Consider the following 26,688-nt stretch of genomic DNA (forward strand, 5'->3'; position numbering starts at 1 on the left):
CTGGGGACAGGGTCCAAACCATCTCGTAGTAGTGAAGAATAATAACAGAATTATTATTCTTATATATATTATTATTATATAACAGAATAATATGGGTCATATTATTCTTACCAAGAGACAGTTTGCTTCGGTCCTATGTTCCACCTCTGTGCCAGATTTTGCTTAAACACTGCTCCTTGGGGAAAATCAAGAACTTGAGAAGTATTTCCCAGATCAAGAGAGTAATCCCTGCTTTTAGCTCTTGTTAGTGAAATGTCCCGCTGATCCCCGAGAGTAATGTTTAGATGACGTGCTTGTACAAATTGTTTATATTGTTCATTAGTGTGACGAACATATTAAAAATAGGACTCCCAGTTTTCATTTTGAGGGATTACACATAATAGCAAGAACCTTTAGCAAAGTACTACATTATTTATTTATAAAATGGCTTTGACTCATTTGATAATGCTCTGTAATTAATCCTAGATTGTGTTTTGACTTTGTACAATTGTAATTTAGCATTAAATTCCTGCAAAGGAAAACATTTTTGCTGCTGTTGTTTAATATTGATCAACTTAATGTGTTTGAGACTGTTATGTCTATAGATAAATTAAAATATTGGTGTGGTTAGAATGTTATAAACTTCTAAGATATTCATTTATTTCATAAATCCTTGGTTGCAGGGATGATGTTGAATAAGTAGACAAGGAGGGCCAGCCTTTAGGTGTTTTACATTTTTTTAGATTTCTATTTAACCCTTAAAGGTTTAAGTTCAATTTATAGAAGGAAGGCCCAAAATCAAATACAAGATGATGAAAGAATTTTGAAAATCATCTTGTTTTGACCTAGAGCTAATGTAGATGTGTTTAGTTTCATACTTGCAAAACCAAAGTCTTATTACAATTGTTAATCCAAATCATGATAACCTTGGACATTTTACTGTACTTAATGATAAAAGATTAACCTGCATTGAGTTTATTTCATTGTTATAATATATTTAAGGATTTCATTAAGTGTTTAGACCATGTAATTTCTGAGCACAATTGCTCCCTGAAGCAAGCACTCTGATTAGATGTAGTCGGCACCTTACAAGTTGGTCCACGTCAATGCATTTTGCTAGGGCGTTTTCTAACAAATGATGCCATAAAAACACTTGCTTGGAACTCTCATCTCTGCCCTGTTTGCCTGATCTTGGGGTTGTAATGCAACAGTGCTGGTATAACAGTTGGTCAAATTAGATAAGAAACAACCCAAGACCTTCCTTTCCACTAAGTACAGTCTCATAGAAAATCACCTTGGGATCCGACAAGTGGAATGATACAACCTGGGGTGGCCTATGTGAAAAGCCTAGAGGAAATCCCCACCTACTCTTAGTCTCCTTCTGTGCCTTACACTCTTGGATTTGGTGAAGCATCAGAAATGGCCTTCCTCTAGAGGAAGTTGCAGTCAGTGACTGGCGTACTGACAGACACCTGCTTGTGGAAGGCATGACCCAGCCACAGCACAGGGTCAGCGAGGCCTGCTGAGCAGATGAGTTACCCCTCCGAATCCTTCCAGGCCTGCAGTTGGCTCAAGATGAACACCTCAGGCTCAGGAGCTGCCAGAAAGTATTTGGCAAAGAGCTCACCTTTTTTTCTCAAGTACTCTTTTCTCAAGTATTCTGTTGACTTGTTTCCTCCAAGAAAGGCGAGAATGAAAGTGAAATCATTGTCTACCTTTAATAATAGCCCTGAACTTCTAATGAGGTAATGGATGTGAAAGCGATTTTTTAAATTACAATACAAACATGAGATACTTTTAGTAGTTATCTTAGTAAAGAGAACCACAAATTACACCAAGGTCCCACATGAATATACTTTCTCTCGCCACGTATTTGTAAGCCCTCAAAAAAGTGTAGATCATGTAGGCCCCGGTTTTCTGAATAATGGATGTTTCTAGGTACTGGGGTTGCTTTTCTTTGTTCTCTCAGCATGTGCTCATGATGCTTCCACCATCTGATGTGCATGTGGGGAATGTGTGCGGTTTTTCAAACTGTGGGAAACAAATGTGAGCTGGGAGGTGAGCCGAGAGTTCCAAGCACCATAGAGTAAACTCCCAAATAACAGCTGCACTTATATAATGCCTACCAAGTGCCAACACTAGTCTAATGTTTTATATAAATTAAGCCCTTTATTCCTCACAAACATATGAAGTATGTACTTTTCTTTACCTCCATTTTACAGATGTGAAAACTAAAGAATAGTGAGGTGAAGTGATATGGTCCAAATCATACCACTAGTAAACGGTACAGTCGGACCTCAGATCCTACTAGTCTATCTCCAGAGTCTGTACAATTAACCACTGCTCCAAACGCTTTTAAATAGTTTTGTGGGTACTGTGCTATTTCTAATAGTAGATGTAATCATTTTGTTATATATGTTTTGTCTTTGTCTTCTACTTTGGAGGTAGGCCCACATGTAGTCTTACCAGACTTTAATTCCTCTGGTGACTACGTGTAAAATACTTTACATTTGTAGAACATGTCCATGTTAATAAATGCTTTTGCTTATCATTTTACCTACTCCCTAAGCTTTAGAATACATGGGGCTTCATCCTCATTTTTTGATAAAGAAACTGATCAAAATATTAAATGGTTTGTTCAGGTTCACATCACAGGTGTGTCGCTATTCTAAACTGGAAATCGGTGTCCTAGCTCCTGTTGTAGCACTCTTGCTAATATGTTAGACTTTGTTTCCTCGTGTCTTCCTCTTACAGTTGTGAAAAACGTGAAAAGAAGTTTAAGAATCCTAGTAAAATTGGATAAGCAGTTTTTGAGAAACATTTAGAATAATTTTAGAAGTCTTCACTAAACTAGGGGGTGAAAATGGATTAAATGAACAATGGATTTGGTTAAGTAAGTGTAAACAGTTCTGGTTTATTAACTTTCCATTTCTCCTTTCTTGGCTGGCCTAATAGGAACACCTTGACAGGACAGGCCTCAGTACTCTCTTGCCCTGTGCCTGTTGCTTTCCTGAAGTGGAAAACTCGTTTGCACTTGTTTATCATCCTCTTCCTTTCCTTCATGCAGTCTCAGAAGCTGGGTTGCTAATTATTGACCCATACAAGCATCGAAGAGGTCAAAGGTAGCTAAAATCAGAGTGTTCTTTACTTAGAATCATAATGCATTTTCCATTTTTCAGAAGGAGCAAGGCATTTTTAGCTGTGTGGTTCAGTGACCATTCAGTTATATGGCCGCTTCAGTTTCTGCTGAAGAATTCAGTTTTTCAAATGAAAAATTTGGAGGGTATTTCATTTACAGCCAGTAATTTGGTGTGTGTGTGTGTGAGAGAGAGAGAGAGAGAGAGAGTTTTTCCTTTCTGTGTTAATATGTAAGACTGGGCAGAACAATAATGCATTCATGCATTCCATAAATATTTCACAAGGAGTTGCCAAGAGTAAAGAATAGTGCTAAATACAGTGGGAGATGTTTAGGTATAAAATTACCTTACCACAGGACCTTGCATAAAACAGATACTCCAGAAATATTTGTTAAACTGAAACTGCCGTATGAACTGTATCCCACAACCTTAGAATCTATTTGGAAAATATGAAGTCATTACATTTCAAAGAATTGGGAAAGAATTTAAGGCTCACCTCATTCAGCCATTGTAGAGATGAAGTGACAGAGACCCATACAAATTATATAGCTTTTCAAAAAAATATTTAGAAGGAACGTTCTTTTTTATTATATTGTGTTTATCATAATGATATTATATATGTCATATCTACAATGCAGGGCATCATGTGAGAAAAGCTAATGAATGTTCTAGAACAGTGCCACCCAATGGAAAACTGATTGTGGTATTGTAGTACAATACTACAATACTGCTGTGGTATTGTAGTACACACCACACATGCAATTTTAATTTTTTAATAGCCACATTTAAAAAGTTAAAAAAGAACTTAATTTTAAGAATATTTTAACTTGATATATCCCTAGTATTATAATGCCAACATGTAATCAATATAAAAAATTGTATCTTACATCCTTATTTTCATACTAAGGCTTCCAAATGCAGAGTGCATGTGATTATACTTTTGACATGTCTCAATTTGAGCTACACATATTTCAAGTACTAACTGCATGTGGCTGGGGGTGAATAATTATACATTTTTAAATATTTTTAAAGGTGTAATATTGTTATCATTGCTTATTTAAAAAGGTTTATTTTAATTTAAACACACAAAAATAAAACTGAACTCAAACTGACTCAACAAGTTATTTTAAAAACTGGAATAGACTTATAACCATTAGAGAAATTGAATTAATAGTTATAAATTTTAATCTCCATGCCCACATATTAGTAAATAAGCAAACTGTGAAAAGTATTGGCTAAGATGGGTCTGTATACTTCTACTAAAATTTCAAGAAAGAGATTATTTCTACCTTACATGAATCATCTCATTTTACAACTGTCCATTGTATACTTATAGACAGTTGTAAATTGACATGATTTGCAGCCTTTAATTTGCAACATTAGCAGAAGTCTAATGGTTTTTTTTTTTTGGTAGATTTATTTTTATTTTATTTTTTCCCCCAATTTTGTATTTAATTATTTTTCAAGTACAGTTTTCTGTCTATTACTCCCATCCCAACCCACCATTCTCACCCACCCCCCATGTCGATTATGATTTAATCGACATTTAAGAACCCACCCCCCATTCTCCCCCCTCCCTCCCATTTCCACCCTTCTCAGTTGTTGTCCATGTATCCTTTATATAGGTTCCTCTAAATCCCTCCCTTATTTCCCCTGAAATTCCCTCCCCTCTCCCATCTGGGCACTGTCAGCCTGTTCTCTATTTCAGTGTCTTTGGTTATATTTTGCTTGCTTGTTTGTTTTGTTGTTTAGCTTCCTGTTAGAGGTGAGATCATATGGTATTTGTCCTTCAAACCCGGCTTATTTCANACAGTTGTAAAATGAGATGATTTGCAGCCTTTAATTTGCAACATTAGCAGAAGTCTAATTGTTAACTGTTTTTTTAATGTGGTCAAGCAGCGATCTTACTTATCCACATTAGCCATCATTATCTTTCATTTCCTTATGAGTTGGTTCTATTATTGACAAGTAGCAGGGTGGTATTATTTAATAGGCTAGATACTGTATAGGTCCTCACTGCCATGGACTTAATAATAAATGCATAAAGTGAAGGTAGAAAGTAGTTACCTACCATAGGAATCTAAGCTTGCCAATTATTTTAGAGCTTTAAAGGCTAAAAATAGAGGATTTCTCTTTCTCGCTGCTCTTCAAATTCCTATTTTTAGTAAGAAATCCCACATAAACAGAGACTACCACATTGTGCAATGTTCCAGTCTACAAAAGGTTAATGTAATTGTAGGTTTGACTATCACCTTGACCTTTTTGTAGATCTTTGTTCAGAGCTCAGATGACTATGTTGGTGGAGTTTTCCCCTTTTAAGTTCTTCCACTTTTGAAGTAAATCCTGAGCTGGCAGGAGACAGGAAAAAGCAAGGAAGGGGCAGAGCAGAAAAGAAACTAAATTTGGTCACATTTCTGGAGGCTTCTGAGTTTGGTACAATGGAACCCCTGTGGTCATGTCATACCTCATTTTTCAAAGGGCTGTTACAGTTTTCTTTTTTTCTCTGGCCCAGAGAATAAATTAGCAGACTTCTAAAGCCTTTTCCTCAAAAGCCGATTCTGATTCTCTGTGTGGTACCCCATTAATCCATAAGGCCATGCAGCCTGCTATGATGTTTTCTTTAACTTCTTGGGTTTTTTACAGTTCCTATCTACAAGCACGAATTCTTATTAATATCAGTGCATTGAGGAAGATAGACTAGTGCGTTAGAATGCTTATAGCTATAACAGAAACCAAGCTCAAGTCACTCAGTGACTCAGTGAGGCCTTTCCATCTTTACTTATTGCCATTTTTAAATGTTGGCGAGCATTATGCTAAGTGAAATAAGCCAGGTGGTAAGGGACAGATACCATACGATCTCACCTTTAACTGGAACATAGTCAACAAAAGAGAAAAAGCAAACAAAATATAGCCAGAGACATTGAAATTAAGAACAATCTAACAATAACCAGAGGGGAGAGGAGAGGGGACATTGGGGGGAATGGTTTTCAGGAACTACTGTAAAGGACACATGGACAAAACCAAGGAGGAGGGTGGAAGCAAGGGAGGGAGGTGGGTTTGGCTGTGGTGGGGGGAAAATGCAGACAACTGTAATTGAACAACAATAGAATAATTTTAAAAAAGAAAGAAAGAAAATGAAGGTCAGTCCAGCTATTACTAAGTAAAAAAAAAAAGTTGGTGACTTGTTGAAATTATTCCCCATGAGCTCAAAATTATCTGTCAGTATCCTATGTATTAAATGCAAATAACTATGACTAATTTAAAAAAAGGATCTTCTTTTCTTTATGTCTTCTTTTGTGATAGAGAAAAATCCTTCCCAAACAGACTAACCCTGACTTCTCCTCATGATCTTACTGCTCATGATTGCATCACATGCCAATGTCTTAACCAACCACCACCGCAGAAATGGTGCCTCCCTGATTAGCTGCAACAGTCAAGTTTCCTTCGTGGGGACTTAGGCTGAGGCCCAACGCCCCATAAGTACATGGCCACAAAGGTGTGTGGGTATTTAAATGACACTGAGGGTATAGTCAGAAAGAGAAATGACTCTTGTCTGGGCCACCTACTGAGTCAGCTACGAGTTAATCAGAAATTATAGTGCGGTGTAATAAGTGCCATGGAGAAGCTTGTAAGCTCAGGATGCTGTAGAGCCACGCAAGAAGGGCCGCTAGCCAGGCTTGCCAGAGCAAGGGAAAAGGAGAGTGTCAGAGTGCATTTCTAAAGATAGTGTCGTCTGTCCTGAGATACAGAGGACAAAGGGAGAAAACCAAGGGAAGGATGGTGGGAAGGGAGGGTGGGTGTCTAGTAGACAGCATAGCATGGGCACATAAATGACTGTGAATAAAAGAGACAGATCATAGTGGGTTTGGGAGGATGTTGAACATCCTAAGTATAGAGCACAAGGTATAGAGCACACGGTGGCCAACCATTAGAAATAGGGCTGGAGACATACTGGAGTAGATAATAATAAGTCATGGAGAAATTCATACTTTATTCTGCTGCAGTGGGGAGCCAATGAAAGATTTTAGGCAGCAAGTAGAATCATCAGATTTACACTTAAAAAGTCTTTGGGAAATTGATTTGTATAAGGTTAAGACTGGAGGTGTTTGAAACAAGAGAGAATCAATTGCAATAATTCTGGGGGGAAATAGTGATGGAGATGTAAAAAGGAGAATATATTTGACAGACACTTAGGAGTTTGGATTAATCAGGACTTAGTTTAAAAGGAGGTAAAAGAAGTAGGAATCAATAATCATTCAGATTTCTGGCTTGGGCAAACAGGATGAAGATAACATTTATTGAGCTTGGTATACAAAGGAAAAGCCACTTTGGAAGGGAAGTGGATGTGTTTAAATTGTACCTAATGATTTGGGGGAGCCTCTTCTGTCTAAAAAGAAAGAGAAATACTTCAGACTTGGGGTGATGAATACAAAATACAATACACAGATGATGTAATATTCAACTGTAAATCTGAAACCTATAGAATTTTATTAACCAATGCCACCCCAATAAACTCAATAAAACTAAAATAAATAAAAAGAAATATTTCTGTTCTTAAAGTACTTTAAGATGATAAGAAATATATTAGCTGATAAGTGATGTATGGCAGTAATAAAAGTACTATAATTTATTGCAGAAGGTATTAGGTAAAACGGGAGATGGGTAAAGTTTAGAAAAGGATGTGCTTCTCTAATTTTTTTAATTAATTTTTAAAGATTTTATTTATTTATTTTTAGAGAGAGAAGAAAGGAGGGAGAAAGAGAGGGAGAGAAACATCTATGTGCAAGAGAGATCAGTTGCCTCTTCCACGCCCCCAACTGGGGACCTGGCCTGCAACCCAGGGATGGGCCCAGACTGGGAATTTTGATTCACAACCTTTTGGTTCACAGGCTGGCACTCAATCCACTGAGCTACACCAGCCAGGGCAGAAGTGCCTCTTTCTGAGGAACGAACAAGTGGGAGAATCTGAAATTATTCATAAAAGATAAAAATTTTAGTTGAATCTTGTCTGTAAAGATTTGACGGATGTGAATTGTAGAGGGCTGGGAACACTGTTCTCGTTACGAGGCAAATTTGAAGAATGGTAATTGGCTGGGTTGCAAGGGAAAATTTGAATGGGTTTGATAAAATACAAAGTTTCTGGACTAGTTGAATTGGTCAGAACTTTCAGGATGCTAAGAGAAAAAATATGCATTCTGTCTGTATTGATCTTTTATTGCAAGGTGTATTAGTTAGCAGTTGATACAGTAATGCTACATAACAACCAAGCACAAAATGTCTGTAGCATATAGCAATAAACATTTGTTTCTTGCTCATAGGTCTGCTATGAGGCTGGGGTAGTTCTGCTTTGGGCTATAGGTTGCCTTCCTGTTGGTTCCTCATGTTTTTCCTTCTTGGATCAGTGGTTTCCTAGGGCCTGTCCTTGTCATGGCAGAGTTGGCAACTCCCAGGCTGGCAAATGAAAATACTACAAAACTCTTAAGGCCTCAGCTTGAAACAGGCAGATCATTATACTAAATAATTGCATTCTGTTGGTCAAAATACATAAAAAGGCCAAGCCCCTCTATCATTGAGAGAAGGGCAGTGAGGGGAGAAGGACAGTGAAGGCAGTGCATATTTACTGAATAATAACTAGTCCCTGACATAATGATAGATAGAAATTTTAATTATCATGGGTTTTGACCCATTAGCCACAAACCTTCTGGAACACTGGGGCTTTCAACTGAGGAATGCCCAATGGGCTTCTTAGGCATACTCAGGACAACAACCCTACTTGAGTGGCCTCCTTTTTGCCTTGTACTTTGCCTTTCCAAAGGGATGATATGAGCCCCTACACTGCTCATGGAGCTGAATGGGTATTGGTCAGAATGAGAACCCGCTATTTCAGGATCATCTTATGGTCACCATTAGTTGCCTTCATTCTCATGCAGCAGTGTAGGTCCATTCCTCTAGGACCAACTGGAGCTTGATAATTACCTTTTTCCAGCACTACTGAGTGATAAGAACTGAAGCAATAAAAAATTATTGCAATATTTTCCTTAGCATCCAGTCTTTGGCCTTCTTCCAAAAACTAGGCACATGTATGAAAGACAAGCTAAGAAATTGGGCTGATTATTGTACCAATAATGTGTCTGAACATCCCTGAGAAGGTATGTGGCCAATGAAAGTAACACTTTTCTCATCATTGAAGACGTCCTCAAATTGTGTTATGTCTGACACTCTACTTACTTGCTATGTAAGCAGGAGATTTCAGCCATAGTCTGATTTCCTGAGCTAAAGGTATATGACTATAGTTGCATTAATTTATCCATTCTCAAGCCCAAATAGTCTCATGATGCTTGAGTAGAAACTAATGTGTGTGTATGTGTGTCCTGTTTTGAGAAGATCATCTTTTAATATTGATACTGGTGACATGGTCATATAATATGCAAAGGAGCTCACTTCCTGTTTCCCTGTACTTCCCAAGTTCCACTAAGCACTTTTTCTCATTTTATTCTATGGCTTCTGTGTTGCTAGCAACCACCAGTGACTCCAGAAGGCCACATACAATGAAGAAAGAAGTGCCTTTTCTGGCACAGTTTTGCTCTGTGGTTCCTTTTCACTTTACCAGGATGAAAATGCGTGACTGCTCCTTTTCTCTCCATCCCATAGTCCTTTCAGATCAAAGCTCTGGCTTCTCTTTTGTGACTACTTTTCCACTGCAGACTCTCCTTGATGTTGAAGGAGGCCGCTGAAAAAGAGGAAGAAAGAGGAGGGAGAACACAAAGGCAAGATGAGGAAGAGGCCAGGTTTAAGAAATAGATTTATGTTTAATCCTTTGCAGAGTGAATCGTACTAAGACACTTAAATATTAGCTGTCACAGGGATTGTGCTTGAAAAATCTGATTCCAACCCGGAGCATAAATATCTCTTTCAGGCAGGCAGTAGATTTGAGGATTCAGTGCTACACCTGCCATAGGAAGAAGGCCCTGGTCAGGGCCAGGTACTAGGAGTGCCCTCCAAGGGCGAGAGACAGAAGACATAGTCTAGGTGACAGAGCAGGTGTGTTGTGACAACCATGAGGTGCCAAATTAGAGGGAAATCAGAGAGAGGGCTAGTATGATACGAACTGTGGCTAAACAAGGTACAGATAGCATCAGGTCAAACTGATATGGATGACACTGGCCCCTGTGTCCCATACCTTAAGTACTTTCCTGTAGGAGTGAGTCCTTAGAACAACTGACATTGAAAATTGAGTAACTTCAAATTATTTTATTTGCTGCAAAAAAAATGTATTAAGNGAGAGGGCTAGTATGATACGAACTGTGGCTAAACAAGGTACAGATAGCATCAGGTCAAACTGATATGGATGACACTGGCACTGATATGGATGACACTGGCCCCTGTGTCCCATACCTTAAGTACTTTCCTGTAGGAGTGAGTCCTTAGAACAACTGACATTGAAAATTGAGTAACTTCAAATTATTTTATTTGCTGCAAAAAAAATGTATTAAGTGAAAAATACTATAGTATTTAATTGGTTTGTATTAATGCAAATAACAAAAGCCTTCAACCAATCATTGTTGCTAGATTGGTTGGTGCACTATTTGGTGAATGAATGAAGAAAAAGGGAGGGAGGGAGGGAGGGAAGGAAAGAATGGCAAGGAAGGAAAGAAGGGGAGGGAGGGAGATAAGAAAGGGAAAAATGTGCTAAATTTCTGTTTTTAAAAGCCAATATTTACTACTGATAAATCATGCACTGTTTATCAAATCTTGACCATTTTTTTTAGTCTTCACAGATCAGAGTTGTCATATCTCAATGTGCTATATTTATAAAATGGTTTTTGGATTTTAAAGAGATAAATAACAAAGCTCATTGGTAGACTCGTGCAGCCGCTGTGGAAAACAGTATGGAATTTCCTCAAAAAGGAACTGCCTTTTGACCCAATGATTCCATTGTGGGATTATAAACTAAGAATCCTGAAACACCAGTTCAAAAGAACCTGTGCACCCCAATGTTCATAGCAGCACCATTTACAATAGCTAAGTGCTAGGAACAGCCTAAGTGCCCATCAGTAAATGAGTAGATCAAAAAACTATAGTACATTCATACAATGGAATACTACACAGCAGAAAGAAAGAAGGAACTCCTACCTTTTGCAACAGAATGGATAGAACTGGGGAGCATTATCCTAAGTGAAATAAGCCAGGGGGTGAAAGAAAAATACCGTATCATCTCACCTATAATTGGAACTTAATCAATAAAAAAAAACAAATGAACAAAACAGAACCAGAGGCATGGAAATAAGGAACAGGCTGATAGGAACCAGAGAGGAGGTAGAAGGGGGAAAGGAAAGAAAGAAGGGAAAGGACTAGTTAAAGAACAAGTACAAGTGACCCAGGGACATGAACAATGGGGTGGGAATTGACTGTGGGAGTGGGTGGTGGGTGGGGCAGGGAAGAGCAACCGGGAAAAACTGGGACAACTGTAATGCAACAACAAATAAAATTTTTTAAGAGATTTCTGGACATAAAATATAGATAACAAATTATATCAAATAAGTATAATTATAAGATAATGTTTTTAAGTTAAAATTGACTAAGTTGTTATGGTTAAAAATGGGTCACCCTATTTTTTCCCTATATCAAAATTTTTTATAAATAATAGTTTATCCTTATTCAAGTGTTTGTAATGCCTGAAAACAAATAATGTTTTATATTTTAATAGACAGACAATGTCTTTTTGATATCATGTCTTGTTTTCAGGCAGAGTGCCAGTCTGTATTCTAAGTGCTTTGTATGTATTAACTCATCTAGGTTGCTCTGTTAGTACTTCTCTGACCTTATCAACACAATCACCCCCAACAAGTGAGTTTTCATGAACATACACATACACACTCACTTTAGCACTTGGAATTCTGGCTATCGTGGTGATCTCAAGAATGTGAGATCGCAGTAAGATGGGGCGGGGGATGTTACCAAGACCATCCAAGCATTGGTGGGTGTGGGCACAGTAGCTTCTCCATTGAACCTTAGCAATGATTTTGCTTCATTGATTTAGAAATCATGTGGGGAGTTTCATTTTATTGTACTCTTTGGTGTTTCTCTTGGTTCCTGAAGAATTGAGTCTTTTTAGATGGCATTTAACCTGCATTTGGAAAAATACATTTCCAAAATTCTTCCCGATATAGAAATTTTAGTCACTGAAAAATTATATTACTATATATTTGTACAAAGAATTTCAGAATAGAATATTTTATTGCTCTTTCAGCAGAATTTTTAACTGTTCTTGTACAAGTATTACAAATGAATAAAATACATAGTTGGTAAATACAAGGTCCAGAAAAAATAATACCCCTTTTTATTACAAAATCATAAGCATGTAATTGTGTGACATAACAGTATCACACTCAAGTGCACCATATGACATTTCAGGTGAGATGTTCAAATTAAAACTATAAATTATTGCACCCGTGGTATTACCCTACCAATCACACTCCAGCAGGCCTTACTTCTGCTGGACCCTGTATAATAGTCAAAACTAGATCAGGTATTGTAATTACAGGTAACCTCACAAATATTAGTAACATCTTTTTATTCACACTTGGTTGATATTTTACTCATGCAAAAAAAAAAAAATGCACAATTGTGGCTGAAGTCTGTATGGGACCAGCCTAAACCCAGCCCAAAACCAGCCCTAACCATGTAATGCCGCCTCCATGGTGTTCTCCCCATGGATGGAAAACTACTGTCAGCTGAGCTGAAGTCGGAGACTCTGTGTGATCAAACATCTGTATCCTTGCCACAGCTGAGTGTTTCAAACTTTTTTCAATCGGTAGAATCACCAGTAAAGGCCAGAGATTAGTTTTTCATGCATGATGGATTCTGTTTGCTTTAAAAGTATTATACCAGAAGGGTAGATGGGTTTTTTCTGACTTTAGAACCAAATTAGAATTCAAATATTCAGTTTTGAATCAATCTCAAATCATTTCCTTTCATTTTCCTTGGCAAAATGATATGATTTTTTTTTTAAATCCTCGCTCAAGGTTATGTTTCTTGATTTTATAGAGAGAGGAAGGGAGAGAGAGATAGAGAGAAAAAGAGAAACATTGGTGTGAGAGAAACATCAATGAGTTCCCTCCTGCATACATTCCGACTGGGGATCACACCTATAACCTAGGTCCTTGCTTTGACCAGGAATCAAACCTGCAGCCTTTTGGTGAATGGGATGATGCTCCAACGAACTGGGCCACCTGGTCAGGGCAATGATATGTATTTTTTAATGGGTGAGAAGAAAAGCTTGTAGGGCAAAAATAGACACATACACATATATTCTCCCATATTTGAAATCAATCTGTGGTCTCTGCAGACTGAATGTCAGTTCTACACTTGAATTTAACTTGTCTTTATCAGATTCTAAGCATTTGAAGTCAGAGACTTTGTTTTTTTTAACAAATGCCCTCCATAGATGACCATACATGATCTTTTTCCTGTGTGTTGTCTTCACTAATGACTGCCCAAAATGGACATGAAGGCTATATTCTTCCTTATTCTTAAAACAAAGGAAAAAAGTTTCCCACCTCCAAGAGTGAAGATAATAGATCATAAAAATTAGTCTGCATATAGATTAGGCTAAAATTTTAGGGTGACAGCTTCCATCTTGTGTAGAAAGAGACTGGTCTTCATAGTTTATTTCTTTAATACATGGTCATTGATTATAAAAATAATAATCACAATAATAACAATGCATTGGAAATTGTGAAACAAGAAGCGACCTTTTTGTCTGTCATTCTAGCACTATAAAACAATGAACATTTCACGTTCTTTATGTTTTTCTCTTTCCATGTGTTTTAAACTGTAAATGTACTTTCTGCGCCGCTTTGCTGACGACAAGAGCAGTCCATTTCTCCGCTTTTTCTTTTGTAGTGACTTCCTTCGTGTGTGTGAAGTAATTTCAACTTAACTCTCTTGCTTATAGAGGGTGGGGCAAGAGTAGGTTTGCAGTTGTCATATGAATAAATAATATAATAATTAATAAATATCAATATAAGAATAAGCCCTGTGTCTCACATACCCACAACTGTAAAACTACTTTTGCCCCACCCTGTTTGGTATGAGTAACTGCCCCTCATGAAACGGGCATCTTTTCTTTCAAAAATTAAAGAGAATGCTGAGAACTTTGTGATTTTAATTAATTAATTACTACATGTAAAAAAAAATTTAGTCTCCTAATCTCTCCAGTTAATAGGTGTGTGTCTCTAGCTATGTGGCCTAAGCATGTTTCCAACTGTACCATACCTGTTTTCTCATCTGTAAAATGTGGATCATGTATGGAGTTAAGTAATGGCTGAATGCTATATTTGTTATTTTTACTATTTTTTAGTCTAAAACTTCCGCTAATCTGACAGAGAAGGCCATTTGTAACAATTCACTAGGTTGGTCAATAAACCACGTGACATTTATTGACATGCCTCCAATGCGCCCTAGGGAGGAAGAAACTGGCTTATACTCAAACGTTTACTATACATTTCTTCTCAAGGTATGTACGTACCATTGGTTAATGAAAGAAGTCTTCCCTCTCTCTGTCACTTGTCAAAATTCAATTACTCTCAATTAGTCCTATTTTACATAAAAAGGAGAACTGTCTTTCAGTTCTCCTGGAGAAAGGAGGAAGTAAGATCAGTGATAAGCATAATATCTTAAATTCTTTAAGCTTGGTGCTTCCCCAGGTTTTACAGCTGAACACCTGAGACAGACCCCTGCTTTGGTTTGAGGACTAGCCGAGCACTAAATTAGCCAGCATAACGCAGTCTGGAAATGTCAGGAGGTAGCATGAATCCTTTGTCAGAAGCCAGTTCACTCTCAGCTCCGAGAATATCCAGCTGCATAACCTCAAGGGACCTACATGGAAAAAACTGAGGGGAAATGCTTTGGGCTTTAGAGTTTTTTATTTCCTATGAGCAACACATCTCCTGCCCTCCTCTCACCTGTGTTCCCATTGTCCTCACCTCGTGTCTCTCTGCTACTTCACTGCCTGTGCCTGGTGGGCCAAGGTCTTAAGTTGTTTATGAATATTTTTTTTAAAAAAACAGATTAAATCCACCATAAATTGACTCTCTGTGCCTGAAGGGGCTGTGGCTTTTTTGTTGGACTAATATGCCAGCAATTGGGGTGTCGTGTTATGCTGCAGAGATGAAAAGTAGGAAGAACCTTAAAAAGTCTCCTTTTAATGAAAAGGCCGTTGGGGAAGCCTGCTGGTCCCCTGCCTAGTTGCTACTTTCTATGTGTAGTAACATATTAATTGAGAGAGGTAAAAAAATCATTAACTGGCCTCCCTCCCACTGAATGACGAAGGTAGATAATACCTGCACACAGGCCTCTAGGGAGTGGTATGAATGCAGCTGCTTCTAAAGGGCAAGAACGGGTCCTCTGGAAGCCTTCCTTGCCTGGGGAGTTCTCCCTGCTTGCCAGCTGCAGCCCACCAAGCCAGTGCTCTCAAAGTCTAGGCAAACGCAAGAAACCATTTCTTTGGCTCACATGTGCACTGGCCTGCTGGAGGCAGCTGGTATGAGAAGAGAGAATGTCACCAGCTGCTAGGTCTCAAGTTACCAGCATAGGCTGGCAGCTGAGGGAATGGTGGGGGCCTGGCCTGCAGCGCTGAGGCCATGACCAACATTTCTTGAGTGACCACAGTTTCGATCCCTGGAGGAGGTTTGGCAATACTCCACTGCGACAGGATGGCAGCACTTGAACCTGGTGTCAAGTTTCAAAGTTGTGTCTAAGGACAGGTCTTCTCAGTCCTTCTACCTCTGCTCATGTGTAAAGTAGCAGGTGTTTTCATAGAGCTGAAAAAGACAGGTGTCCACTTGTGGTCATGGCATCTGTTTACTTCAGTCCAGTCACCACACCAAGTGCCATAGCCATTATCAGTTCAGTTTGGTGACGATTGCTTCCTCCATCCACAAATGGAGCTGATGTTAACCACATTCCAGAATTCACTATGCAGGGCTGTGTCTGAGGGTAAGTTAATAGGGAGTTTTTAAAAACTAACTGGATATAACCTTTTCCTCTTCCATATAAGTTGCAATGATTTCACCACTCCTCCTCCTGCCCACCTGAGTACAGTTTATATACAAATCAGCAGCAAGATGGACGTTTACTCTGAGCTTTATGATGTTTCAATCTGCTGAAATATCTAATCCTTTATACATTTCCTTCTTCCCCATTTCTGACCCAAAATATACCTGTGCTCACTTGCTCTAGAACATGATCATCTCTTTTTTCTAGCTTTATTGAAGTATAATTGGCAAATGAAAATTGTATATATAAGGTGTTCAGTGTAATGGCTCAATATACCTATCTATACACTGTCAAATGTAGTGAATGCATCCAGTCAATACACCTGAGCACAATCAATTTAGCAAACACATCCATCCATTCGCCTAGTTACCATTTTTGTTTTGGTGTGGGTGGTACGATCACTTAGGTTTACTCTCCTAGCAGCTTTCAAGTTTACAGTGCACCATTATCCACTATAGTCACCGTGCTGTGCATTCGATCTCCAGGACCCATGCACCCTGTACCTGAAAGTCTGCGCCCTTTGACCGACACCCCCCCATGTCCCCCACTCTCCCTGGCTCCTGGAAGCTGCTCTTCTACTCGCTGCTTTCGTAAGTTTGATGTTTTTAATAGATTCCACATGTAAGCGTGATTACACAGTGATTTCTCTCTTTGGCTTACTTCATTTAGTACGATGCTCTCCAAGTTCATCAATGTTGCTGCAAATGGCAGGAAGTCCTTCTTTTTCATAGCTGAATAGTATTTCATGGAGCCGATGTACATTTCTTTATCTGTTCATCTGTCAGGAGACAGTTAGATTGTCTACATACCTTGGCTATTGTGAACAGTGCTGCAGCGCATATGGGGCACCGATATCTCTTCAAGATAGTGATTTCGTGTGAAATTATTGGGTCATATGGCAATTGTATTTATTGAGGAAGCTCCATACTGTTTTCCATAATGGCTGCACCAATTCACATTCCTACCAATAATGTACAGAGTTCACTTCTCCAGCACTTGCCAACGCTCATTATCTCATCTTTTGGTAAAAGCCATCCTAACAGGTATGAGGTCATATGGCGTTGTGGCTTCAATTTGCATTCCCCTGTTGAGTGCTGATATTGAGGACCTTTTTTGAATTTGTTAGCCATTTGTATGTCTTCCTTGGAAAAATATCGATTCATTTGCTGCCCATTTTTAATCAGATTATTTGTCATTGTTGTGCTTTGTTTTGTTTTGTTTCATTTTGTTGCTATTGAGTGTATGAGTTCCTTATATATGTTTGATATTGACCCCTTATCGGGTATGTGGCTTGCAAATATTTTCTCATTTACTTGCTTGCTTTTTCATTTTGTTGGTCATTTCCTTTGCTGTGCAGAGCTTTTTACTTTGATGTAACCCTACTTGTTTATTTTATTTTTGCTTTTGTTGCCTGTGTGTTGAATGCCCAATGTCAAGAGTGTTTTTCCTACCTTCAACACCTTAAGCTAGGTCTATAATACTAAAAACAATACATTCAACGTGCAAAGAAGTTGTTTTCATGATCATAAAACATCATTTTCAAAATTGCATAAACTTCAGTTCCACAAATTTCGAATCTCAATCCAGAGCCCCAGTATGCCTTGTTGAGTGCAAAGTCCCATAGCTCTAAAGCTGCAGGCATTCGCGATGTGGGGGATGTGCCACTATCTCTGTGCTTCTTTGGATGAAATATTTGATTATGAAAGGTCTGAAATCTTTTTACCTTTATTTGTTCTCTAATTTAGTCTCTCTCATAATCTCTTTCTCTCCCCACTCTCTCTCCGGCCTCGCTCTCTTCCTCCATCTCATTCAAGCCTCCTCTAAACTCCTTCCTATTCCTACTCAGCAGAAAGGAGATCAAAATCACACCAGAATTCTATTTCCCTCTCCTCCCCCTCCCTCACCATTTCGGAGTGGGCTTTTCCTTCCTAAGGTTTTGGGAAGAAAGCAAGTCAGAAAGGTCAGTTACTGGTCTCAGACATTTGAAAAAGAATCTGTCTTTGTCTTGTCTCCAAGTTAAAATACTTGTTGCGATGGTTGGAGATCCAAGAACCGTTCTGTCAAACCTGGCTTTTAAATAGTGTTAACTAATGACCCACCTAATATGAACCCACGGTAGCTCCAGGTTTTTATTTTTGACTTAAGACAATCAAACCTTGTTTGAAAAGGGATATGGGTGGGACTAAGACATTAACTCTGAATTTAGCATTTATTGTTGATTGACTGACAATACTATTAGTGTATTCAGGTTATTAAGGGATCTCTTTCAAACATGTATACACATGTAGGAATGTGTGTGTTTTCGTGTGTTGGTTCACAATGTCAGGAAATACACTGATTCAGAGCAATGCTAATTTTGGCCCAGGTAAATAAATTAATATTTCCATTTCTTCTGGAAAATACACATTTGGTTGACAACATATGATGACCCATATGACCCTTAACACATGCAAATAATAAGGTGTGTTTTTGTTTCAAATGGTAAACACTGTGAATCTGTAATATATATATATGTAATTTTTTAATGTTTCTCACTGACCTACCCATGGCATCCTGGTTTGTGTGTGTACCAGAGACTGAAAAAGCCAAATGACAAAGAATAGGGTTACAAAGAAAGAAAGGAGGGACTTGAGAAAACTTGACAATTTATCAAAGTAAAATAGTAACACTGCAGTGTTTGACAAAGAACAAACAAATGTAGCCATCTTGCTTTAATCAGCTTTTATTTACAGTTTCCAAGTCCCAGTCAAAAGTTGTCTTTGGTATCACAAAATAGTAAAAGAGGCAGCCTTTGGTTTGGTCCCACAGAAGTAAACCCTGAGACAGCAAGTACAAGTGGTTTACTTAGAGTTCACAAAGCATGAGTAAAGGGATGGGGGGTAAGACAGGAAATGGGAGGACACGGACCATCCACCATCCAGCCAGTTGCCTCAGTGAGGAATGGAGCTGAATCCCACTCAGCAAAACGTTGTGCATGGAATAGTCCTCAGAGTTATCCCATCCATGGGGTGAGGAAGCTGGAACACTTACCCACCAATTCCACCTTCTAGTGCCTGTTTCTGGGGATTACTGACAATCCCCCACTTTTGGCTTATTTCTTTTGGGGACAAGCATGTAACTATGGCTAGAAATAGCCCTTAGTAGAGACTTGAAGGTTAGAACAAAGAAAAGAACCAAAAAACCCTTGGAAGCAGGAAGTTGCAGGTTTGAGAGGCGGTAGTTTGGTGGAGGACACGGCACCCATATGACCTCCTCCCACACGGGAGGGTCGGGAACACTGAATTAATGTCATCTGCATGTGTACACAGGTCTTTTAAGTCAAGCCTTAATTTTGTCCTCTATGTCGAAAGGCCCAAGTTGGCATTCATACCTTGCCACTCTGGCTCCATGGCATTTCTAACCACTATGTGACACTGCTTTCCCTGTATAGCCCAGTGTGTTAGCCTTGGTGCTTCAGCATGAGCCTTTGGCATCTATTTAAAGATAGAATATAGAGTTGCATTATCTCATCATTTGGGAAACAGAAAGATAGGGCTGTCGTTTTGTATAATTGCAAAGACACAGTTCACACTGAGGTTTGTGTAAATGGTTCTCCCTGTAGTAGCTGTGCGATGTAAGGCTGGCTCAGACACAGGCATTAGCACTGCTGAAATGATCCCTCACACAAAAGGGTTTTTTACCCTTCATTCCTTTAAATGATTTAGTGAATCATTTAGTGAAACAGGTCATCCCAAAGAACAGCTTCTACTTAGGTCTCTCCTCATGCTAGGAGTCAAAGATCAGCATTAAGTTTCCATAATAAGCTACTTTATGCAAGCTAAAAACTCTTAGGCATTTCCTCAGGGTGAGCTGAAATTCTGGACAGCCATTTCTTCTGCTTCCAGTCGTGTCAAGCAGTAGTTGGTGACAAATGTTCTCAAAAATGATCTCTAAGGAAATGGAAGGCAGTTTGCTTCCTGGTTTATTTCTCCAACACAGGCGAGTGTGGTAGTGGTTTTTCCATGTTGTTGCAGAACTTAGGGGGAAATGATGACTCACCGGCCTCTGATGGAACCTACAGTGACCCTGCAGCCCAGCTGTGCCCAGTGGTATGCGCTTCCCATTGAGTTAGGAGAGTCATTCAAGCCTAGTGACAGAAGAGCAAGAATTTCTCTGTGATACTGAACCCGTGTTATCTCCATTACAGGACCTAGGTGGTAACAACAATAGTGAAGAAAAAGCATTGGCTACCCCATGCTTTGTCAAATGCATTCCACTTACTCTTAGAGAACAAAGCTCATGTCAGAGAAAAAACGCTGTCCACATCTACTGAAGCAATTGAGCAGAACAGGAATCAGAGAATTATATTTAGATTTATCTGTTTCTGTTGGGGCTGAAATCTTTTCTTCATGTTTCCAGTTTCTCCAATTGAGTGCAAACCACCCCCAGTTTGAAGCTGTTTCTGGGACTGAGTACAAACCAAGGCGGCCCTCATAGGACCTACAGCTTTTTCCTCCACTGTGGGCAGAACGCTGGAGCCCAGAAACTGCCTTAGTTCACAGGTCCCTAGTCAGGTGTTTTGAAGAACGATTTAACAAATGATTTGGGTCCAACAAGACAACAGTGTATTGTTGCAGAACAATACACACCCTGCCCACACCCTGGATCCCCACACCCTGGATTCATTATCACGATCCCATGTGTTCAGTTCTTATAAAGAAAACCATAAAGAGATGAATGTTTCCTTCCCAATGAAACTATGATATTGTCAAGGGTGCCAAGCACGTCTCGTGCTTCCTTATTTTCATCTGTGATATCTAGTCTGAGCTGGCCCGTGAATAAGTCCCTGCAGTGAGTGCTTGGTGCCTTACTTCACCTCTCCAGCAAACTAAAGTATAATTCGCAATTATCAAAATAGTACAGGAAATAGCACATTACCCGGAAATATTAAATATATCTCCTGCATGAATCACTTCTTCCCAGAAGTCTTTTTCCACCCAGGCCCAAGCTCCAGGGCTCCGTGCCATGGCTTAGAGCCTCTGGTCCTACGTGTCCTGAGTGTCCAGAGCCTAGGAGCTTTCTGTGGGCCTAGGAAAATATTTGAGAACTGAAAGATAAAGGAATTGACTCCAAAATACAAAAAGGAAACTATAAAATCATGGTTACGGTTTAATTAAATGTTCAAAGTGTAATATTATGTCAATTTTAGCCATTGTCAAATAAATACTCATAAAATTTTTATTAAATCAGAAGAAAAATTTGTGGGCTGAATATCTTTTACTTCACAAGGATTCTCAAGCATACTGGATGATCACAGACAAATTAAGGCCAGTCATTAGTTCAATGAGCTTAAGAGTAGCCAAATAACTTCAAAAACAAAACTGTAATGATCTTGTCTAGCTTTTTACAGCAAAAATACTGTATAATGTGGGAAGTGGGTCCATTTTAATATGTTGGGTACGACGTGTAGTGGAGCCTACCACGGTGTTAAACAGCCCTGGGTAAGCTACTGCCCACTTGCAATAACTTATCTTTCACTTTATTGACATTTTAAATCACTGTACTTGAATTATAACTTAGAATTACTGTAAGGTAACCCTTAAGAAAAAGATTATGTGCAGAGAAGTCTTGGAGTCAACCAAAGAATGAAGTAGGTCCTGGAGAAATCCGACTAAAGGAAAAACTGTGAGCTGAACGAAGCCTTAAATTTCATGCATGTGGGTGGGAGAGCTTTTTCACATCTGAACCATCTTCCCTGAAAGTGGAGGGGATGTTGGCATTATCTCTTGTAGTTCATCTGCCTTCAACTTTCCAGGAGGCAACTTCCGCCAATTATCATTCTCCAGACTCCACTTTTTTGCAAAAATGTCAGACAAAGCACTCTCTTTGAGAACACAGGGAACACACTAAGTAGTTCTGAAAGTGTAGTTCTGTGTTGTTTACAGGTGTTTTTATGGAGTTGACTGCATGTCTGGAATGTACAGTCTCCCTTTCTCCCCAGTAGAGCACAGATTGATACACAAGGTCAGGTTAAATAGTATCTAAGTCTGCTTCCCTGTGCCTTATACAGGAGCTAACTGTTCCAAAACCAAAATTCAACTGAAAATGTCTCTATAGAAATTGTTCTTGAGTAAGGAAGGAAGAAAATTGGTCTTCATTTTGAGAAAAGAACCAACCTAGTAAAATTGTGTGTTCTTTTTTCAAAAGTTGTGTATACCTGCAGTCTGGTATCTAAATGCTTGAAACATTTTTAAAGTTTAATTTCTAAACTGAAGCTCATGATTCATTCCTAATGATTTCAATGCCATGCCCATTAAAAAACAAATAAACAAAAAACCTATGACCAGAGGTAATAAATTTATTTATTCTATCATCTTTGTCTAAGAATTGGTTAAATGAGTTTAAAAACAAAATAAACCTCTTCCTGTTGAGATGCTATTTGTAATGTTATTTGTTTAGTTCTTGAGGTCCTGGTTTTCCCCAGACAACAGTCTGCTGTTTTATCCAGTAGATTTAAGTCCCAACTTAAGGCTTCCAGCATGTTACTCAGCCTCCTTTAGACCTCAGTTTCCTCAGCTGCTGGATGAAGGGAGTGCCAGTACCAGCTCACGCATTTGTTTTGGATGTTATAAATGAGATGACTGTGCAGAGCACCTGACCCAGGGGCTGGCACGTGGTGCGCGTGCACTGAGTGGAAATTCATCCTGGCACTTGCAGCTTCCTTCCTCTGGAACCTGGAGGCCTGGTTCTGGTCTGGTTCTTCCACTCCACTGGCTGGGAAAGCACTCCCTGTCCTTCAGTTCCTTCATCTGATAAGTGGGTACATAAAGTCTCCATGTGGCTGATGTAAAAGCAAACGTGCTAATAATATACAAAACACACATTTGATGGCTCCAAACAGGTTCTTAGAGAATTGGCCAGAACGTAGCCTTCCCGTGCAGAAACACAGCCACCTTCCTCGTAGACCAAAGGGTGACTGACTGGCAGATTTCACAGGATGCCACAAGCACCTTCCTGCTGTCCTGTCAAGAAGTGGGGAAACTCTTTCTGGAAAAGTCGTTCTTTTGAATTGAGCTTCCAAAAAGTCCCTATTAGAATTCAAATACTCTGTCTGGGCGAATAGCACGTTACATGATGGCTTTTCCAGATTAAGGCTGTTTCTCCCAAATAGGAAAGAATCTTTCCCTTCTCTTAACAGTGATACTGGGGCCAGTTCAATGCCTGCCTCAGACTTCCCCCAGTGTATTTCTTAGCCAGTTTCTTTTTCTTTAAAAGAAAACTTTCATCGTAAGGATATAGAAACTCTGTTTTGGTAAAGGGGATGGCAAAATAGCTCTCAGGAGTACCGGCTATGAAAGAGAAGACAGGCAAGCCTCAATTTCTGAAGTCTAACTTCAGCCACAAGGCAATGCCACAAAAGGGCCATTTTCCAAGGGGAAAAAAATGTAAAAGGCTTATCTCCCACAGCTGACCAAAGAAAACATTTACTCTGTTAAGCAAGCACCCTGTGAGACAGATACCATGCTAGGTCCTGTGAATACAAAGATGAATAAACGTCACTCCACGTTTTCAGGGCACACAGAGCGTTATGGGGACCAGGGTCCCTTTCCCTCAGCCGGACGGGGAGAGGATTGTGTGGTGCTGGTCACAAGCACCCTGAAGGAATGAGCACCAGAATCGAGAAGCTGGCTAGCCCTGACAAGCAGCAGGACCAGAGGAGTTTCCCTCCGAGTTAATTCTTAACAAGAAAAAAAAAAATAGAAGTAAGGGGAAAAAGGACAATGCTCCCAGGGAAACATGTGCAAAGATTCCAACGTGATACTTTGGGACTGCAGATGAGGCAACACCTTTTCTCATTAAATCCCCGAACAGCCCTGGAAGGAAGACAGTTGCAGGTACTTTCCCATTTTGTAGATGTTGAGTCTTAGAGTAAGTTGTTTTCCAAAGTCACACAGTCACAGCCAGTGGCTGAACCATGGCTATAAACACTGATGTCCCTATAATTTCCATTATAAATACATTATACACAAGTAAAGCATAATATTTATAGTAATAATGATCAGAATTAACCCAAGTTGTTCACAGATTGCAATGAAGCCAAGAAAACTAAACTTCTAAGTTTGTCTTTGAGTTAGTTGGCTGACTGTTAGATCTTAAAGGATGAGTGGGATGTTTCCTCACAGAGAAGGGGGTTACAACGTGAAAGACTCACCAGGCAAGGGAAACAACACAGCAGATTTGGGGCAAGGCACATGCGGTTATGCGTAGAGTCACGTGCAGGCTCCACACAGAGTCGGGGAGCTTACATGATAGAAGCGAGCAGAGCAAGCGCCCGGTGCAAAGTCCAGTCACTGACAGTGTTGGTAGATGGAGAGGTGGGCATGGGTCGCAACCCAGGCAGCTATAGTGGCATCAGACATCTGGTGGAGGAGAAGTCCAGCAGGGCTCTGAGGGTGACCTGTGGTATGGCCAAGCTCGAGTGTCCGATGGTCGGAGCTCTGAGTTCCTGTGGCCCACAATGGGCAGCCCCACTCATATCAGTGACCGCATGGAGTCCTTGTCCAAGTGTCCACACTGCAGTTTTGGGTAGTCCAAGCCCCCCACCGAAGGGCTTTCCCATTATGCCCCCTTACCTCAGTCTTGACATAGAACTTGACATAAATGTCACAGCTGATGGTGACTCCATATTGGAATGTCAAATATATTCAAAAAGTCTTCTCCACTCTTGTTCTGTACGCATCCAAATGGTAGAAGTTTTTATTTAACACACAAAAAAGGCTATAATTGACTCTGTAAGGAATAAGAAGCTATTGGAGTTTTTTAAGCAGGAAATTTAACATTTAATTTAACATTAATAATTTAACTTGTGTGTCTTTGAAAGATAACCCCCAAACAATACAAAGAATAAACCTTAGATGTGTAAGACAGGAGGCAGGAAGACTGTTTCCAATCCGCTGTACAGAGGGAGTCAGGGGGTCAGTGTCTAAACTAAGATTAAACACAAGACAATTGTTTTCAATCAAAGCATTATAGGAACATACTTTGGAATTTTAAAGCTGATTTCCTCTATATTCATTAACTTCTCCTTTAAAACTTGTTTTTAAAATTTTTATTGAACTTAAAACTTTTTTATTTTTTATTTTTTAATCTTTATTGTATTTTTTCATTACCTTTTAGTCCCCTTGTACTCTCCTCCCCCGGGCAATCACCACACTGCTATCCATGTCCGTGAGTCCTTTTAGTTTTTCGCTCAATCCCTCCACCCACTACCACCCCCCAGCAAGCTGTGATCCTGCTCTCCGTCTATGAGTCTGCCCCCATTTTCCTTGTTAGTTCAGTGTGTTCATTGGATTTCCACATATGAGTGAGATCATATGGAATTTGTCTTTCTCTGACTGGCTTATTTCACAAAACTTATTTTAATAGGATATATTATTTATTGATCCCTCACTACATGTCAAATCCTTTGCCAAGGTTTTTACACGCCTCATCAAAGCCTCGCAAAACTCTATTGTATCTTCATTTTATAGATGAAGAAACTGAGGCTTAGTGGAGTTTCAGTAACTTGATCAAACAACTGGTCGTCAGTGGGGTTGGGGTCTTCACCCAGACAGTCCCATTCTGGAGGCCACTTTGGAACCTGATCCTGGATACCTCCCTGGCTGAGAGGCCCTGTCTCCAACAGTAGGCCTTTGACATTCAGTGTAACTTATTTGTAGTGTGTGGTCAGAGGAAATTGCTGGAGTTGCCTGGATTGTTTTACCATTATTTTTAACATAGGTGGGGAAATATTATTAAACAAATGTAAATTAAGTAGACTGATGAGTATTTGCTTTTCAATAAATCAATTTTGTTCATTGTCTATTGCATTGGGTGTTAAATTATCTCTAAAGCACAGTCTGTGTACATTTATTTCTGATAGATTATTTTCCAAAACCTATTTTAATGAAAAGCTCAATTCATCTCATGATATTATGAACAGGGCTTTAATTTGGCAATGTGATTTTTCTAATTGTTTTATTATCTCTTTGAAAAAATCTTTTCATTACATGAATATATAATTAATATAAAATACAATGGTAATACAAGAGCACTTATAAAATTTAAAATTAGATCACTTATTTGATCCCCACCATGTTTTCTTTGAAATTCAATATTTTGAACTAGTGCAAATTTCTGAAAGTTCATTACAAGATGCATTTCCTTTCAACATTACTGATCCTATGCAGAATGTTTATTGTACCTATAAAAACCTAGTTTTCTGAATTTTTCAATAGAGAGTGTAGTTTGTTGCCACATGTTGAAATCTATACATTGTCAGAGGTCTCAGATATTGTTAACTTTCAAAATGATCATTTGTTAGCCAGTATTACCTAAGGAAGCAATCAAAACTCCATGTGCTGTGAAGGTAACAACCACCTGCCGTTACCCATGTTACAAGTATGGCTAAAGACCCTACCATGCTTTACGCATGGCAAGCTCACAATATCATCGTATACAAGGGGGGCCCCCAAACTGGAATTCTCTTCTGGAG

General features: G+C 39.1%; 1 protein-coding gene and 1 long non-coding RNA gene across 6 annotated transcripts in view; both read left to right on the forward strand.

Annotated features, from left to right (window-relative positions):
- The window catches only part of PDE4D (phosphodiesterase 4D), a 1,308,441-nt gene that overhangs the window by 1,015,764 nt on the left and 265,989 nt on the right, over positions 1 to 26,688 (forward strand). The gene's annotated exons all lie outside the window — the stretch shown is intronic.
- Positions 7,208 to 20,781, forward strand: LOC118998637 (uncharacterized). The gene is made up of 3 exons (XR_005068918.1): positions 7,208 to 7,218; positions 11,484 to 11,488; positions 19,526 to 20,781. It is a non-coding gene; the product is annotated as an uncharacterized LOC118998637 (long non-coding RNA).

Source organism: Sturnira hondurensis, unplaced genomic scaffold (genome assembly GCF_014824575.4).
Source record: "Sturnira hondurensis isolate 20B ecotype Veracruz unplaced genomic scaffold, ASM1482457v3 Scaffold0014384, whole genome shotgun sequence".
NCBI lineage: Eukaryota > Metazoa > Chordata > Mammalia > Chiroptera > Phyllostomidae > Sturnira > Sturnira hondurensis.